The sequence below is a fragment of the Pelophylax lessonae genome (genome assembly GCF_965119305.1).
Source record: "Pelophylax lessonae genome assembly, chromosome: 7".
Lineage (NCBI taxonomy): Eukaryota > Metazoa > Chordata > Amphibia > Anura > Ranidae > Pelophylax > Pelophylax lessonae.
Genome location: NC_138774.1, coordinates 176772277 through 176790404, shown reverse-complemented (window position 1 = coordinate 176790404; position 18128 = coordinate 176772277). Strand labels below are relative to the sequence as shown.

The window sequence follows — 18128 nt, the reverse complement described above, 5'->3', positions numbered from 1 at the left end:
TGCAGCAAGCAAAGTTAGCATGTATTAAGAAGAGATAAGACTATAATTCTAATACAGTACAAAACTCTGGTTTGCCCACATCATGAATTTGCCATCCAGTTCTGGTCACCAGTCCACAGGAGGGATATGCTGGAGCGAGTCCAGAGAAGGGCAACAAAGCTGATAAAGGGGGCTGGAGGACCTAAGTTATGAGGAGTGGCTGCAAACATTAAACTTATTCTACCTGGAAAAGAGATGATTAAGAGGAGATATGATTGCAATATATAAATATCTAAATGGTGATTCTAGCATAGAGAAAAAAAACTATCAAGTCTCAGGTCACTTAAGAAGACATGTGGCCACTTAATGAAGCTGGATGAGAAGCAGTTAGCCTTAAAGTGTTACATGTTTACATTAATAAAGAGGAAATCCATGAGTTTCCTGCACTAGACACATTGTCAGCCTGATGCAGAATGACTGCATATTTAGCAAACATTCTAGCTGACTTGAGTATGACTGGCCTCTGTTATTGTAGCTATGAGTTCCTGCTGTTGTTATTGTCTGGACTTCCAAGATGCAGAGCCACCGCTGGTGGATGCAGCACATTATCTGGGACCGACAGGACAGACAAGACTGCAAATACATCTAAAGCTAGCCATACACTATTTTGCTTTATCTCATCATAAATAGCCCTGTAGCATAGTTACATAGTTAGTGAGGCTGAAAAAAGACACCAGTCCATCCAGTTCAACCTATGATGAGTGTGTGTGTGTATTTATGTCAATAGTACATTGTATACCCCTGTATGTTGTGGTTGTTAAGGTGCCCATCTAATAGTTTTTTTAAACTATCAATGCTCCTCACTGATATCACTGCTTGTGGAAGAGAGTTCCACATCCTTACTGCTCTGACGGTATAGAACCCTTTAAGCAGTTTAAGGTTAAACTGCGTCTCTTCTATTTTTAGCGAATGGTCGCGAGTCTTTTTGTATTCCCTTTAACTGAATAGTTTGTTCCCTTACTAGAGTCACCAGTACGGTATTTTTACATTGATATCATATCCCCTCTCAAGCGTCTCTTCTCCACAGAGAATAAGTTCAATGCTTGTAGTCATTCCTCATAGCGGAGATCCTCAAGTCCCTTTATTAGCTTTGTTGCCCTTCTCTGGACTCTCTCCAGTTCCAGCACATCCTTCCTGAGGACCGACGGCATACCACCGGGAGACCCGGGCAACCAGCCTGCACGGCCGCCAAAGACCCGATCAAAGCCACATTCGGCTCTGATCGGGTCTCCATGCAAAAACCCAGAAGTGATGTCATGACATCACTTCTGGGTACTGGCGACAGATTAAAAAAAATGACAGCATTCAAAACAGCCAAACTTGGCGTTTTGAATGCTTTTAAGTGCAGAGGAGGGGTTTGGAGTCTTTTAGACCCCCAGATCCCTCCACACGAGTACCTGTCAAGTAAAAAAATAATGACCAAAATATCGGTATAGGCAATGAAAAAACTATATCAGTCGATCACTACTCCAAATGCAGCCGGACCAGAGTTTTGTAGAGTGGGAGAATTATTGTTTTATCTCTGGAGTAAATCCCCTTTTTAATACATGCCAATATTCAGTTGGCTTTGCTTGCAGCAGCTTGGCATTGCATGCCATTGCTGAGCTTGTCGTCTACTAGGACCCCAGATACTTTTCCATCTTTGATTTCCCCAAAGGCTCTCCCCCTAGTGAGTAAGTTGCGTTTGTATTTCTTGCGCCCAAAGGCATTACCTTACATTTTCAACATGAACCCTCATTTACCATGTAGATGCCCACCCCATTATTTTGTTCAGGTCATCCTGTAAAATTACCACATCCTGCATAGAAGTTATTGCCCTGCTTAATTTAGTATCTTCTGCAAATACAGAGATTGAGCTGTTTATCCCATTCTCTTGGTCGTGTATGAATAAATTAAATAGGATTGGTCCCAGGACCGATCCTTGGGGACCCCAATTTCCACAACAGACCATTCCGAGTACTCCCCATTTATCACCACCCTTTGGACTCGCCCCTGCAGAGTTTTTAATCCAGGTACTCACTCTATGGTCCATACCTACGTACCTTAGTTTGTACAGTAAACGTTTGTGGGGAACTGTATTAAATGCCTTTGCAAAATCCACATACACCACATCCACAGGCCTTCCTTTATCTAGATGGCAGCACACATAGAAGGTTAACAGATTGGTCTGGCAAGAGCGATTTTTCATGAATCCATGCTGATTACTACTAACAATACTGTTTTCATTACTAAAGTCCTGTATATAGTCCCTTATCATCCCCTCCAATATGTTACAGACTATTGCCCGGGATAATATCTTGCCCCTTTTTCAAATATTGTTACCGCAAGACAATTGCGCGGTCGTGCGACGCTGTACCTAAACGAATTTGACGTCCTTTTTTTCCCACAAACAAAGCTTTCTTTTGGTGGTATTTGATCACCTGTGCGATTTTTTGATCATGCGCTATAAACAAAAAAAGAGCGTCAATTCTGCAAAAATAGCAATATTTTTCACATTTTTTATATGAAATTCCCCCCAAAAAAATTGTAAAAATCAAAAATTTTTAACATTTTCGGCCAATTTGTTTTATGCAACCTATGTTTGGTAAAAAAAATCGCAAAAAGCGTATTTTGATTGGTTTGCGCAAAAGTTATTGCGTTTACTAACAAAGGGAAAGATTTTTGGCATTTTTGTTGTTTTTTTTTGTAACGCGTAATGGCGGTGATCTGCGATTTTTTTTTTTGCGGTACTGCGGCATTGCGGCGGACAGATCGGACCCTTGACTGACATTTTGACACTTTTGGGGTTACCAGTGACATTACTACAGTAATCAGTGCTATACATATGCACTGTTACTGTAAAATTACACTGGCAGTGAAGGGGTTAACTTTATTTGAGAGGGAGGGGCTGTGTGTGTCCCTAGGGGCGTGATTCTAACTGTGATTGGCTGTGGGTTGAACCGTAGAAACAGTGATCAACGGTCCTACATAGTAGAACCGTGTGATCAGTTTCTACACAGGGGAGAATGACAGGCGGCTTGTTTACACTAGCCGCCTGACTTTCTCCCTCTGCAGTGGCGATCGCAGAGTGACCGGTGGACATCGGGTCCGCCGGTCACACGCGCGGGGGGGTCCGTGACCACACGGGAGCGCGCCTCCGGCGGCGCACGCTCGCTCCCTAGACCCTCACAGGCTAGCGACGTAGATCTACGTCACTTTGCCTGTGAGGGGCTGACTGCCGACGTAAATCATCGTTAGGCAGTCGGCAAGTGGTTAAAGAACCTCGGGTGCAAGCCATCTGGTCCTGGTGACTTATTTATGTTAAGTTTTTCAAGTATAGTTCTGAGCATCTCAGGCCTTCAGTAACTGTATAGTAAACTTTGGTAAACCTCTCTGTATCAGGATCTCGCTCCTCTAACTTTGCCATTCTTGCTTCAATGAGATGAAAAGCTTCAGCTAACTGCTTTTTCAATTTTGAAGTTTCTAGGTCCTGATTTTCTTCCCTAAATGCTATCATCTGCTGCTCTAGTTCAATAAGGTCTTCATTGGTTAATTCTTTGCCATGGGAGTCCAGTAACTCAGTGATATCCTTTTCACTGATTTCCAACTGCAGTTGATTACCAATAGCAACCACAGCTTGCCTGGTTTTGGCGATTTCTTCATCTGTAAACCCCAGAAATTCTTGTGTGAATTGGGGGCACAATTTGTTACAAACTCCTCTTAGATTTGTTTCTTTCACTTCATCCCAAGCATCAGCAATATTTTTGATGGCATCATAAATGTTATAATTCTTCCAGAACTCTCTTAAGGTCATCTCATCCTTTTGAGTAGCCCTGCCAGCTTGTGAGAATGTCCTCTGTAAATAATAGGCCTTAAAGGAGGCTATGACTCCTTGATCCATTGGCTGAAGTAATGATGTGGTGTTGGGGGGTAGAAATACCACCTTAACATTGGGGTACATGTCAACTAAAGTGTATGGATGTCCAGGGGCATTGTCAAGGAGAAGAAGAATTTTAAAGGGAATGTTTTTGCTAAAGCAATAACGTTCAACAGCAGGGACAAAGTTGTTCAAAAACCATTCTTCAAAGAGTGTAACTGTAGCCCAAGCCTTTGAATTTGCCCTCCAAATAACAGGAAGCGATGCCTTAGTGACATTTCATAGTGCCCTCGGATTTAAGAAGTGATGCACTAGCAAAGGCTTGAGCTTTTAATCCCCAGATGCATTGCCCCCAAGTAATATAGTCAGCCTGTCCTTTGATGCCTAATGTCCTGGTGCACTTTTTTTCCTCTTTTGAAATGTAGGTCCTCTCTGGCATTTTTTTTCCAAGATCAGCCAGTTTCGTCTACAATAAAAATTTGTTCTGGCAAATAACCTCGGTCATCAATAATATCTTCCAATATCTTGGGCAAATCATTTGCAGCACTTACAACGGCACTCGCTGCTTCATCTTGAACTTTAATATTATGAAAATTAGCTCTTTCTTTTAAGCGATTAGCCCCGTACGCACGTAGCGATTTTCGGCCGCAAATATTCGGCCACCGACCGATCGGCCGATTGTCGGCTTGTTAGTATGATGCTTCCGACAACCGACTGCGACTTTTCGGCCGAACAGAATCTGGCGTGCAGACTTTAAAATTTTTGTTGGCCAACACCAGAACGGCCGATTGTTCCTCAGTCAGTACAGAATTCGGCCGACAAACAGCAGATGAGCAAGACTGGGCATGCTCAGAGAAGAAAAAACACACGGAATGTAAACCATCACATTACATCACCTCTGCAGTCGGCTGTTGTTGGCCGACAAAATTAGTGTGCAGTCTTTATCACTTTTCAACCGACAGGACAGCACCGGACAAAAGACGGCCGAAGTGAACAAGAAGAAAAAGAAAAGCGTAGCAGCCAGCCAATTTATTACCAATTTATTGGTATTTATAATGTAAAACAGGTACTATACTGTATAAAAACACTCACTGTCTATAAGGCTCATCAGTTGGATATGCCCGCTTGTTGTGCCTCTTCAGCCTGCAGCAGCAGTGGTCCCTGACCCTCAGAGCCGTCCAGCAGTGCGGGATCCAGTACAAGGGCTAAAAGAGACCCAGAAGGATAGTTACATTCAAGACCAAGCAGTAAAAATTCCAAAAAAGGCTATATTGATCAATTTCTGTTTAACCACTTGCCGTCTGCCTACAGTAATAATACTGCGGCAAAGTGGCTCGTTATCGTCTGACGACGTAGATCCCCGAATTTCGTTTGGATATGGCGTCGCACGGCCGCGCAATTGTCAGTTAAATTCGCACAGCGCCGAATCGCAAAAAGTGGCCCAGACGTAAGACAGCAAAATCCTCTAGTGCTAAAGTGGTTAAACAATGAAAAATGGTTTAAAAACGCACACAATTGAATGGGATCTCCACATTGGCAAATTACATGAGCTCATGCTGGGACACAGAGATAATTCTGTACTGTAACACAGTCCTGCTATCCTAGAAGTTACAGGTACAAGTACAGGGCATACTCCGAATAGTAATAAGCACAGAGTACAGAACTGTAATCTCACCAGCTCCACAGGTTCCAGATGCTTCTGGCCATGCAGTCCTGTATGTGGGGCATACAGTACATGTAGTACTGCAGTGTGTGATGTGTCTGGAGCTGCAGGATGGCTGCTCGGCGGTATCCAGGACCAGCGTGGAGCGCAAGCAGCCGGCAGTAACGTTCGTAAGTAGGAGTCGTTCGCAAATCTAATGTTCGTAATTCGGGGACTGCCTACACTGCTGATGCAATGCACCGCACTGGATTAGGTGTGAAGGTGTGTGTGCGTTAACACAATGCACCAGTGTCAAAGTGTTATTGGTAAAGGTGCACCAAATAGAAATTTTGGTGCTGGAACGGAAAATATATACAAACCCAAATCCAAAAAAGTTGGGACACTGTACAAATTGTGAGTAAAAAAGGAATGGACTAATTTACAAATCTCATAAACTTATATTTTATTCACAATATAATATAGATAATATATCAAATGTTGAAAGTGAGACATTTTGAAATATCATGCCAAATATTGGTTCATTTTGGATTTCATGAGAGCTACACATTCCAAAAAAGTTGGGACAGGTAGCAATAAGAGGCCGGAAAAGTTAAATGTACGTTTAAGGAATAGCTAGAGGACCAATTTGCAACTTATTAGGTCAATTGGCAACATGATTGGGTAAAAAAAGAGCCTCTCAGAGTGGCAGTGTCTCTCAGAAATCAAGATGGGCAGAGGATCACCAATTCCCCCAATGCTGCGGCGAAAAATAGTGGAGCAATATCAGAAAGGAGTTTCTCAGAGAAAAATTTGAAAGAGTTTGGAGTTATCATCATCTACAGTACATAATATCATCCAAAGATTCAGAGAATCTGGAACAATCTCTGTGTATAAGGGTCAAGGCCAGAAAACCATACTGGATGCCCGTGATCTTCGGTCCCTTAGACGGCACTGCATCACATACAGGAATGCTACTGTAATGGAAAACACAACATGGGCTCAGGAATACTTCCAGAAAACATTGTCGGTGAACACAATCCACCATGCCATTCGTTATTGCCATCTAAAACTCGATAGGCCAAAAAAGAAGCCATATCTAAACATGATCCAGAGAAGCACATGCGTTTTCTCTGGGCCAAGGCTCATTTAAAATGGTCTGTGGCAAAGTGGAAAACTGTTCTGTGGTCAGACGAATCAAAATTTGAAGTTCTTTTTGGAAAACTGGAACGCCATGTCATCCGGACTAAAGAGGACAAGGACAACCCAAGTTGTTATCAGCGCTCAGTTCAGAAGCCTGCATCTCTGATGGTATGGGGTTGCATGAGTGCGTGTGGCATGGGCAGGTTACACATCTGGAAAGGCATCATCAATGCTGAAATCTATATCCAAGTTCTAGAACAACATATGCTCCCATCCAGACGTTGTCTCTTTCAGGGAAGACCTTGCATTTTCCAACATGACAATGCCAGACCACATACTGCATCAATTACAACATCATGGCTGCGTAGAAGAAGGATCCGGGTACTGAAATGGCCAGCCTGCAGTCCAGATTTTTCACCTATAGAAAACATTGGCGCATCATAAAGAGGAAGATGCGACAAAGAAGACCTAAGGCAGTTGAGCAACTGGAAACCTGTATTAGATAAGAATGGGACAAAATTCCTATTCCTAAACTTGAGAAACTTGTCTCCTCAGTCCCCAGATGTTTGCAGACTGTTATAAAAAGAAGAGGGGATGCCACACAGTGGTAAACATGGCCTTGTCCCAACTTTTTTGAGATGTGTTGATGCCATGAAATTTAAAATCAACTTATTTTTCCTGTAAAATGATACATTTTCTCAGTTTAAACATTTGATATGTCATCTATGTTGTATTCTGAATAAAATATTGAAATTTGAAACTTCCCCATCATTGCATTGTTTTTATTCACAATTTGTACAGTGTCCCAACTTTTTTGGAATCGGGTTTGTATATTTATATATATAATTTTATTATATTTACCTTTTAAATTATCAGGAATTTAAATGAATAGGAATTCATTTTCAGCCATTATCGGTACCTTTAGTGCAAGAAAAGCGCATCCCTTTAAATTCCATGTATGTTTTCACACTGGTCTGTTGCGCTTCCATTGTAGTTTTGAAAATTTAGCTTGCTGCATTTTTTGTCAGTTAAAAAAACACACCAAAAATGCACCTCCCTGTTGAAATGCATTGAAAATGCTGCAAGAACGTATCAATAACATACCCATTTTATGTTTTTGATGCAGTTTTTGAGACACATGACCTGTGATAAACACAGTAAAGTATTTTTGGGGCAGCTTTTTCTCTATCGGAAAAATGCTGAAAACATAATTTTCAGCTGTTCTAGTTCACCAAAATTTTGGTGCATCTCTAGTTATTGAGCCTTTAGACTGCAGTGACCCAACAGCTCTGCGATTGGTCCAAAATAATTATTATTTTTATTATTGCAGGAATATCCATAGTGCCAACAATTTACGCAGCGCTTTACATACTGTACATTCACATCAGTCCCTGCCCTCAAGGAGCTTACACCCTAAGGTCCCTACATCATACGCATACATACACATACTAGTGTCAATAAAGACAGGAGTGTCTGGGGTACCCAGGGGAAACCCACAAAAGTCGGGAGTAGAACATGCAAACTCCATACAGGTAGTATCTTGGATAGGATTTGAACCAAGGACACTAGTGCTACAAGGGAGAAGTGCTAACTTCAATTTTCAGTAATTTTCAGTAATGCTTTGTAACTTGTTATCTGCCAGGAGTTAGGCTTGGTTCACACCTATGCATTTTTATTGCTTTTATTGCAGAAAACGCACTACAGTCCATTTAACATGGTTTCCTCTAAGACACATTTACATCTATGCTTTTTTTTCAGCCACTGCATTTTTTGTCAAGTGTTAGGGACTTTTTTAAAAGCAAACCGGTGCGTTTTGTTCAGTAGACTTCAATGGAGAAACTGCAGAAAAGCATTAGTGTGTTGTGTTTTTTAATTTACTCAACAACAAATTAGCCAAAAAGTTAAAAAAAAAGCATAAGGCTGCATTCAAATGTCAGCGTATTGATTGCGGGCAGAATTGCCGCTATTCCGCCCGCGATCCGGAAATCATTGCAAATCGCGGGACGCCTGTGCATTGCCCGTGATTTGCAATAGCACCCCAAATGCTGTGTGATGTTGCCGCGATTTCCTCCTGCCGAATCGCAGTAACATCGCGCAAAAAAAAATCACGGGACGCATTACGCCCAAAAAAGTACAAGAGCTTCTTTGGAGCGTAATGCGTCCCGTGATTTTTTTTGCGCGAGTCCACTTGGTTCACTTTTTCATGCGATTTTTTTTATGTGTTTTTCATTTTTTAGGCTGCATTCACATGTCAGCGTATTGATCGCGGGCAGAATCGCCGAGATTCCGCCCGCGATCAATACGCTGACATGTGAATGCAGCCTAAAAAATGAAAAACACATAAAAAAAAAACGCATGAAAAAGTGAACCAAGCCTTAACCCTCATTCACATTGAACGCGGCTTTGTAATTGTGTGGTTTCATCTGGACTCGCGTGATTTCAAAGCTGCATTTCAGTCCAACTTTGGGAGGCGACTTGAAAGACATCTGTGCGGGTTCATGTATAGATGTCTATTGAAGTCACCCCCGAAGTCACCAAAAGTAGTGCAGGAACTGCTTTTGGAAATCAGTGCAGCACCGATTGGGGCGGTGCTATTGCCGGCAATAGGCTGCGATTTGACCCGTCAAATCGCGCTGATGTGAACAGGGGTTTAGGGAGATTTCATGTGCTCCTTGCCAGGACAGCGCTGGAAGTGGAGGTGGAAGATTTAACTGTGTACATGGCCTGAGTTGACAGTTCACACTCAATGTCCTCATTCTTGTGTCCAGTCAGCTTGGTTTGCTCTGGTACTGCTCAGGGCAGCCCCTCATAAATGAGGAGGGGCCCCTGTGCTGGCAATGTGGGGCCCCAGAATAAAGTCATCCTGGTAAATGCAGCACCTGATCCACTCTACTGGACAAAGAGCAATGTGCAGGATGGGGAGGAATCTGCCAGAGCCCATCCCAGATCCCTGTGGGGGGGGGGGGGGGGTATTGTGCTGTGAGCTTGTAGAGGGCAGCACTCCGCCCCACACACTGTGATACATAGATACATTGTAACACCGACTTCACCCTGATACAATCAGCTACAATGTAACAGCAGCATATCCAGCTGCACTGACTGCACACTGCTCTACACTGGCACTCTGTGCAGGGAGGAGACGCTGGGGGATGTGAGCTCAGTTCCCAAGCTGGAGACACACACAATATGATACTGCTGCTGCTGATCTGTTCTCCTAGATCTGAGCCCCTGGAGGGGGAGCGGGGTAAGTGTAGGGGACTCTGATGGATGGGGGGGGGGTCGGATACTGAAAATGTATTGATTGTACAACTCCAGAATAGTCTGAGCTGTGCATGGCTCATTGTTCTGTGTGCACCATTGTCTGGATTGTGTGCTGGCTGTGCACTGTGTACTCTGGAACACACAGAATGTCAGCTGGGTGTTAGCTCTGTATAATACAGATATTGTTTCTGTTATATAGCCTGTCCTCTATGTGCTCTCGTATACTGGCTGTGTATTGTGTACCGTGTCCTGTAGATCTTCCTGTGCTGTTCACTGTACAGTATAATGTGGATGGTATACAAAATACATTGTGCTGATGGTATATAGTGTATACAGTGAGCTGGGTCTGAGGTCAGCAAAGTTGGTGCAGCAGCTGTGGATGGTTAGGCTCATAGCTGACATGTCTTTGTAGCTCTCATTAACCCCTTACTATCCCCACCGCAGAAGCTGAGGGTCAGGATGGGGTGTATGGTATTAGAGCAGCCAGTGACTCTGCGTCACCCTCTGTATATGGAGAAGATGCTAAGCTGTGTTCTGTATATGGAAGGATGGTATAAAGATGCAGGCTGTGCTCTGTATATGGGGGGGGGGGGGGTGGCATAGAGATGGTGCTAGGCTGTGCTCTGTATATGGGGGGATGGCACAGAGATAGTGTCAGGCTGTGCTCTGTATATAGGAGATGGCATAGAGATGGTGCCGGGCTGAGCTCTGTGTATAGGGGGATGGCACAGAGAGGTTGCAGGACTGTGCTCTGTATATGGGGGTTGGCACTGAGATGGTGTTAATCTGTGCTCTGTATATGGGGGGATGGCACAGAGATGGTGTTAGGCTGTGCTCTGTATATGGGGGGATGGCACAGAGATGGTGCTGGACTGTGCTCTTTACATGGGGGGGTGGCACAGAGATGGTGCTGGGCTGTGCTCTGTATATGGGGGGGGGGGGTTATATGAAAGATGGTGCTGGGCTGTGCTCTGTATAGGGGGGGAGTGGCACAGAGATAGTTCTGGGCTGTGCTCTGTATATGGGGGGGGGGGGGGCTCAGAGATGATGCTGGGCTGAGCTCTGTATATGGGGAGATGGCACAGAGACGGTGCTGAGCTGTAATCTGTAAATTGAGGGATGGCACAGAGATGGTGGTGAGCTGTGCTCTAAATAGGGAGGGATGGCATAGCGGGTGCTAGGCTGTGTTCTGTATATTGAGGGGTGGCACAGAAATGGTGCTGGGCTGTACTCTGTATATGGGGGGATGGCACATGAATAGTGATGGGCTGTGCTCTGTATATGGGGGTTGGCACATGGTTAGTGCTGGGTTATGCTCTGAATTTGGAGGGATGGCACATGGATAGTGCTGGGTTGGGCTCTGTATATAGGGGATGGCACATGGTTGGTGCTGGGTTATGCTCAGACTATGGAGGGATGGTGCCCGGTATATGGAGGGGATGACAGAGAGATGGTGCCAAGCAGTGTTCTGTAAAATAAGTGATGGCGCTGAGCTTTGCTCTGTATGTGGAGGGACAGCACAGAGAAGGAGCTGGGCTGTGCGCTTCATATAGGGGCATGGCATAGAGATGATGCCGGGCTGTGTTCTGTATATAGGGGGATAGCACAGGGATGGTGGCGGGCTTAACTCTGTATATGAAGGGACAGCACAGAAATGGTGTTGGGCTGTGCGCTGTATATAAGGGATGGCACAGAGATGGTGCCGGGCTGTGCTCTGTATCTTAGGGGATGGCATAGAGATGGTGCCGGAATGTGTTCTGTATACAGGGGGGACATTTCTTTGTTTATGGGGGGATGGCAGAGGTACGATGGGCTGTGCCCTGTAAATTGAGGGATGGTACAGAGATGGTGTCGGACTGTGCTCTGTATTTAGGGGGATGGCACAGAGATGGTGCCTGGGCTGTGCTCTGTATTAAGGGGTGGCACAGCGATGGTGCCGAGCTGTGCTCTTTATATAGGGGGATGGCACAGAGATGGTGTTGGGCTGTGTTCTGTTTATGAAGGGATGGCGCAGAGATGGTTCTGGGGTGTGCTCTGTATATAGGGGAGGGCACAGAGATGGTGTCGGACTGTGTTCTGAATAGGGGGATGGCACAGAGATGGTGCCGGGCTGTGTTCCATATATAGGGGATGCCACAGAGATGGTGCCGGGCTGTGTTCTGTATATAGGGGGATGGCACAGAGATGGTGTCGGGCTGTGTCCTGTATATAGGGAGATAGCACAGAGATGGTACAGGGCTGTGTTCTGTATTTAGGGGGATGGTACAGAGATGGTGGGGGGCTTTGCTGTGTATATGGAGGGACAGCACAGAGATGGTGCTGGGCTGTGCTCTATATATAAGTAATGGCACAGAGATGATGTTGGGCTGTGTTCTCTATAAAGGGGGAAGGCACATATATGGTGTCGGGCTGTGTTCTGTATATAGGGGGTGGCACAGAGATGGTGCCGGGCTGTGCTCTGTATATGGAGGGATGGCACAAAGATGGTGCTGGGCTGTGCTCTGTATATAAGGGGGTGGGATAGAGATGGTGCCGGGATGTGTTCTATATATAGGGGGATGGCACAGAATTGGTTCTGGACTTTTCTCTGTATATGGGGGGGATGGCAGAGATACGATGGGCTGTGCCTTGTATATTGAGGTATGGTACAGAGATGGTACTGAGCTGTGCTCTGTATATATGGGATGGTGCTGGGCTGTGTTCTGTATATAAGGGATGGCACAGAGATGGTGCCGGGCTGTGTTTTGTATATAGGGGGATAGTACAGAGATGGTGTTGGGCTGTACTATGTATATAGGGGATGGCACAGAGATGGTGCCGGGCTGTGCTCTGTATATAGGGGGTGGCACAGAGATGGTACCGGACTATGCTCTGTATATAGGGGGATAGCACAGACATGGTGTTGGGCTGTGCTCTGTATATAGGGGATGGCACAGAGATGGTACCGGGCTATGCTCTGTATATAGGGGATGACAAAGAGATGATGTCGGGCTGTGCTCTGTATATAGGGGGATGGCACAGAGATGGTACCGGACTATGCTCTGTATATAGGGGATGGCACAGAGATGATGTCGGGCTGTGCTCTGTATATAGGGGGTGGCACAGAGATGGTACCGGACTATGCTCTGTATATAGGGGGATAGCACAGACATGGTGTTGGGCTGTGTTCTGTATATAGGGGATGGCACAGAGATGGTACCGGGCTATGCTCTGTATATAGGGGATGGCACAGAGATGATGTCAGGCTGTGCTCTGTATATAGGGGGATGGCACAGAGATGGTGCCAGGCTGTGTTCTGTATATAGGGGGATGGCACAGAGATGGTACTCAGCTGTGTTCTGTATATAGGGGGATAGCACAGAGATGGTGCCAGGCTGTGCTCTTTATATGGGGGGATGGCACAGAAATGATGCTGGGCTTTGCTCTGTATATGGGGGGGGGGGGGGGGTGGTAGAGATTCGGTCATGGGCTGTGCCCTGCATATTGAAAGATGGTACAGAGATAGTGCCTGGCTGTGCTCATCATATGGAGGAATGTCTGTATATGTTGTAGTGATACCATTGAATTCAGTTCTTTCAGTGTTCCACTGTAATGGCATTTTGCTGTCTCGTTTCTCACTGTTGTGTGATATACTGTAAGCGTGCCACGAGCGATTAATACTTTTTAGGGTGGAGTATTATATGGTTCTACAGAAGAGGCCTCGGTGCTCACCAGACTTGTACATTTAGTCTATTTATCCAATGGGAGGCCTGGCTTAGCCTGTTGGTGATATCACATGCAGTACACAGGTGACAGGAAATTCCTGGACCTGGCTTATCAGTGAATGTTGAAGGTTAATCATTAAACTCGATTGTATGAATATAATGCGTATATACAGAGGTGTGCAAAGCGGCCCACAGGAGGATGACCCATGTTGGAGCCTTTATACAGAGCATTACCATTCTAAAGCTTAAAGTCACTTCCATGAGAATACGTTATATTTTTTTCTTGTCATCATTGTCAGTAGTTTAGGGCCCAGCAGATGGACATAATGACACAATGAAATGGCATTGGACATATACAGACAGATGAACATGAACAACCGGCTCACTGCCCATTGTGCTTTTAGTGAAACGGGAGGAAAGTAGAGATTCTACACACAGAGATCAATCAAATTGTGGCTGCCATTTTATTTATTTTTAGAGGGCAGAGTAGACAGTGAAAAAAAACCTCTAATTGGCTGTTACTTTACCCTCAATATTTTTAATCTTCTCAGACAGTGTTATATTAACAACAGTGGTACTGTTGCCTCCCTGCTACAAATTTATTCTGATATCCCAGTAGCTAATAGTAGTAGGTACAAGAGTGTCTGGTTGTAACTGGAATTTCAGTGTCCATTAAGGCTTTCAAGCCATAATAGAGACTGCCATCCTGGGAAGGTGAATAGAATAGTCTGTTATCTAGTGGGGGTCATTGGAGTAAATATAGAAACGATTCCTCATCAGCATGACAGACAGGTACCCAGTAACATATAGATATAATATATTTCTATACACATTGTTCTCATTATGCTTATGTTACCCCTGGTATGATGGCCTTCTGTACTGTGTCTGTCCTGCAGACTTTTTCTCATTCAACATTTCCTCCCATCCAAAGCAGCAGATGGCTTTTCTTGCTGGCCATAAAATCGTTTCCTGTTTCCTCTGAAATACTTTTGTGGCCCCTTAAATGTACAAGCAATATCAGTACTAGAAGCTGTGGAGGATGACAGGAAAAACATTCCTACAGCAACTCATTGCATTCATGCCAGAATTATAATGCATTGATCACTTTATAGACTCTCCTAAAATATTGCAATAAACACCAAGCCCACCCTCAACTAATATATCCATCATGAATGCATGCTGGAAGGTTAGATTGTTTACTTCTCTTGAAGTGTCTTTTGGCAATACTGTCCTGATATGGCAGGAAGTCTTACTCTTCTTGCTGCATTTCCTTCCTTTGCTTTACCCTAATATTATTATTTTCTTATGCTTCACTTTGTATTATCCCACTTCTCTGCTTTAGCCTGGTGTTATCCCATTCCTCTGCCTTACCCTGGTGTCATCCCATTCCTCTGCCTTACCCTGGTGTCATCCCATTCCTCTACCTTACCCAGGTGTCATCCCATTCCTCTGCCTTACCCTGTTGTCATCACATTTCTCTACCTTACCCTGGTGTCATCCCATTCCTCTGCCTTACCCTGGTGTCATCCCATTCCTCTGCCTTACCCAGGTGTCATCCCATTCCTCTACCTTACCCTGGTGTCATCCCATTCCTCTGCCTTACCCAGGTGTCATCCCATTCCTCTGCCTTACCCAGGTGTCATCCCATTCCTCTACCTTACCCTGGTGTCATCCCATTCCTCTACCTTACCCTGGTGTCATCCCATTCCTCTGCCTTACCCTGTTGTCATCCCATTTCTCTACCTTACCCTGGTGTCATCCCATTCCTCTGCCTTACCCAGGTGTCATCCCATTCCTCTACCTTACCCAGGTGTCATCCCATTCCTCTACCTTACCCTGGTGTCATCCCATTCCTCTACCTTACCCTGGTGTCATCCCATTCCTCTGCCTTACCCTGGTGTCATCCCATTCCTCTGCCTTACCCTGGTGTCATCCCATTCCTCTGCCTTACCCTGGTGTCATCCCTTCCCCCTGCTTTACCTTTTCATCATGCAGCTTCACTTTATTATCATACCTGTCCTCTACTTCTTGCTTGCACTTCTCCTGGGCTGACAGTGCGTGCGTTTGGGACCAGTTACTTGGCAGCAGAGTTTTAGTCTATGTTATTCTCTGACTGTGACAGGTTCTCTTTTTTTTTCAGAAAAATAAATTTCCTCCATAAGTGATATAATCTTGTGGACGAGAGGTGTAATCTTTATTTGTGCATTGTCTTTGTCAACCATATCGATATGATCCCTTTCAGCAGTGTCTTCCACTGCTTATGACAAATAGAAAAAGTGATTTTCAATAATCCTCTTTAGCACAGAGAGTTGTCATGACCACAGTTACAGAGCTCAAGTATGTGTTGGATAGACGGAGTAAAATATTGGTGCTTTGAGGGCTGTGTCTGTGCTGTGTCTGGTTGTTATGGGCTACTGCCTGCAGTGTTGGCCAATAAAGGATTATATATCCTGCTGAATGGCAGTTGATAATGTTCAATGTGTTTTGTCAGATCACTATATAATCTTCTATTGTATCATTTCTAATCTCATTTCATTATAGGATGTAGATTGACAGCGTAGAAGATGCTTCTTTCACACAAGCCACTCCGAGTGTGCTGTCCCTGAACACCCATTTGGCACTTTATGAAGTCCTGTGTCTCCGGCCCTCTGAATTATGGCTTATCAGTTTATTAACACAACCATAAATTTCCCACAGTAGAAGGAAAACAAGTTGTATACAGTAAAGGGTGAGACTTGCATACAGCATTTCTGTTGTTTTACAAGACGCGTGGCTTTATGGGAAGCTAATGACTCTGTAGGTGGCTTGTAAAACAAGAAGAGAAACGCCCACTATGCCACCAACCTTAAAGGAATGAGAAGACTGTCATTTCTTTTATACATTGAGGAGATTTTATCAGAGCTGGAGGAGCCAAAATCTGGAGCAGATGTGCATAGCAACTAGTTTGCTTCTATCTTTCATTTTCAAAGCCTAAAGATTTTGTTCACCTTTACCAAAAACAGCCTATGCAGATATGGGGCGTCTGTAGATAAAAACAATCTGTGCATCTCTAACTAAAGTTGAATAATGCTCTTGCTATATGTGTTGGCCATTTACGTACCTCCTGAAGCCTTAATGAAATACTCCCAGGACGTTGCTAAGTGAGGACTAGTAGTTATTGCTCAACTTCTCCTTTACAGCAGTAAGCTCTCAAACACTGAATTCATTGCTACAGCATTAGGGGAGGGAAAGGGCATGAGAGGGGGTTTGAATCAGAGAAAAAACTCACTCCTGTGATGGTGGAGATGACCAATAGGGAATAGGCCTTGCTTAGCAATGTCTGGGGAGTATTCCAGTCAGGCTTTGGGAGGTATGTAAACAGCCTACACCTATTTCAAGGGTATTATTAAACTTTAGTCAGAGCTGCACAGTTTGTTATTATCTACAATCACCCCTTACCTACATAGGGGCTTTTTCCGTGCCACAGCGAGTCTACTCACTGTGATGACGACACGCTCCTCCTTTCTTACGTGTTGCATTCCTTTGGACTGTAGACTCACTTTGGGATGGAAAAAGCTTGTGATCTGTTTATCATTGCGAATTGGAGTATTTTAATCTAATGCACAAGTTTTTCATACCAATGTGAGTGCAATTTTAAGGCCTCAGGCACACTGGATGTTTTTGCAGCTGCTTCTAGGGGTGTCAAATGTTTTTTGTTCCTGCCTCTAAGGTCAGAAAAAACCTCCACTGTCAGTGCATCCAGGAGCAGTAGTGTTTTGGCATAAAAAAAAAAAATTGACACTTGTAAACGTGTCTAAACGCTTGTTAATGCTAGGAGCGTTTAGCACTTGAGTGCTATTTCATTTCATTGGTCAGAATAAATGATTATTCTGGCCAATTAAATCAATTAATGTCCAAGTGCTTGACACCTGTAATTGTGCCTAAACGTGGCTTAAAGCATTGCACGCTTTTACAAGCGTCAGGCTTTTTTCTGCCGAAACGCTGCTGCCAGGAGGAATGGCTTTTAGGAGAGTTTCCAAAACAGCCTGTGCGCATGAGGCCAAAAAGCCTTGTTTTCATAAATATTCAGTGAGCACTATGGAGTTTCTCTATATTTTCCTTATGAGCATATGAGTTCCTAAGTGTTTCTTGGAAGCAGATCCAGACTGCGAAGGAGACCGGTCGAGCCTGTGATATAATGCTGTTTATGACTTCCTTTTAACTCTGACAACTTCAGATCATGCTCCTAATGAGATGATGGACGGGGTCCTGGGGTATTTCCTCCAAGATCTGGACCAGGGCATCTCGAAGCTCCTGAACAGACTGAGGTGAAACCTGGCTGTGTTGGATGGACCGAAACATAATGTCCCAGAGGTGTTCTATTGAATTTAGAACAGGCGAGTGTGGGGGCCATTTAGTGGTATCAAGTCCTTCATCCTCCAGGAACTGGCTGAATGCTTTCACTACATGAGGCCGGGCATTGTCATGCACCAGGAGGAGCCTAGGA

The 18128-nt window shown here is 44.4% G+C and overlaps 1 protein-coding gene across 10 annotated transcripts in view; it reads left to right on the top strand.

Moving 5' to 3' along the window:
• DAB2IP (DAB2 interacting protein) overlaps window positions 1–18128 on the top strand; it is a 695389-nt gene that overhangs the window by 411748 nt on the left and 265513 nt on the right. The window contains exon 1 of one of the 10 annotated variants that reach the window (XM_082263567.1): window positions 9653–9921. The exons of the other annotated variants lie outside the window; for them this stretch is intronic. The gene's annotated coding sequence lies outside the window, so the exon portion shown is untranslated. Of the gene's footprint in view, window positions 1–9652; window positions 9922–18128 lie in introns of those variants that run through there. 10 annotated transcript variants of the gene reach the window in all.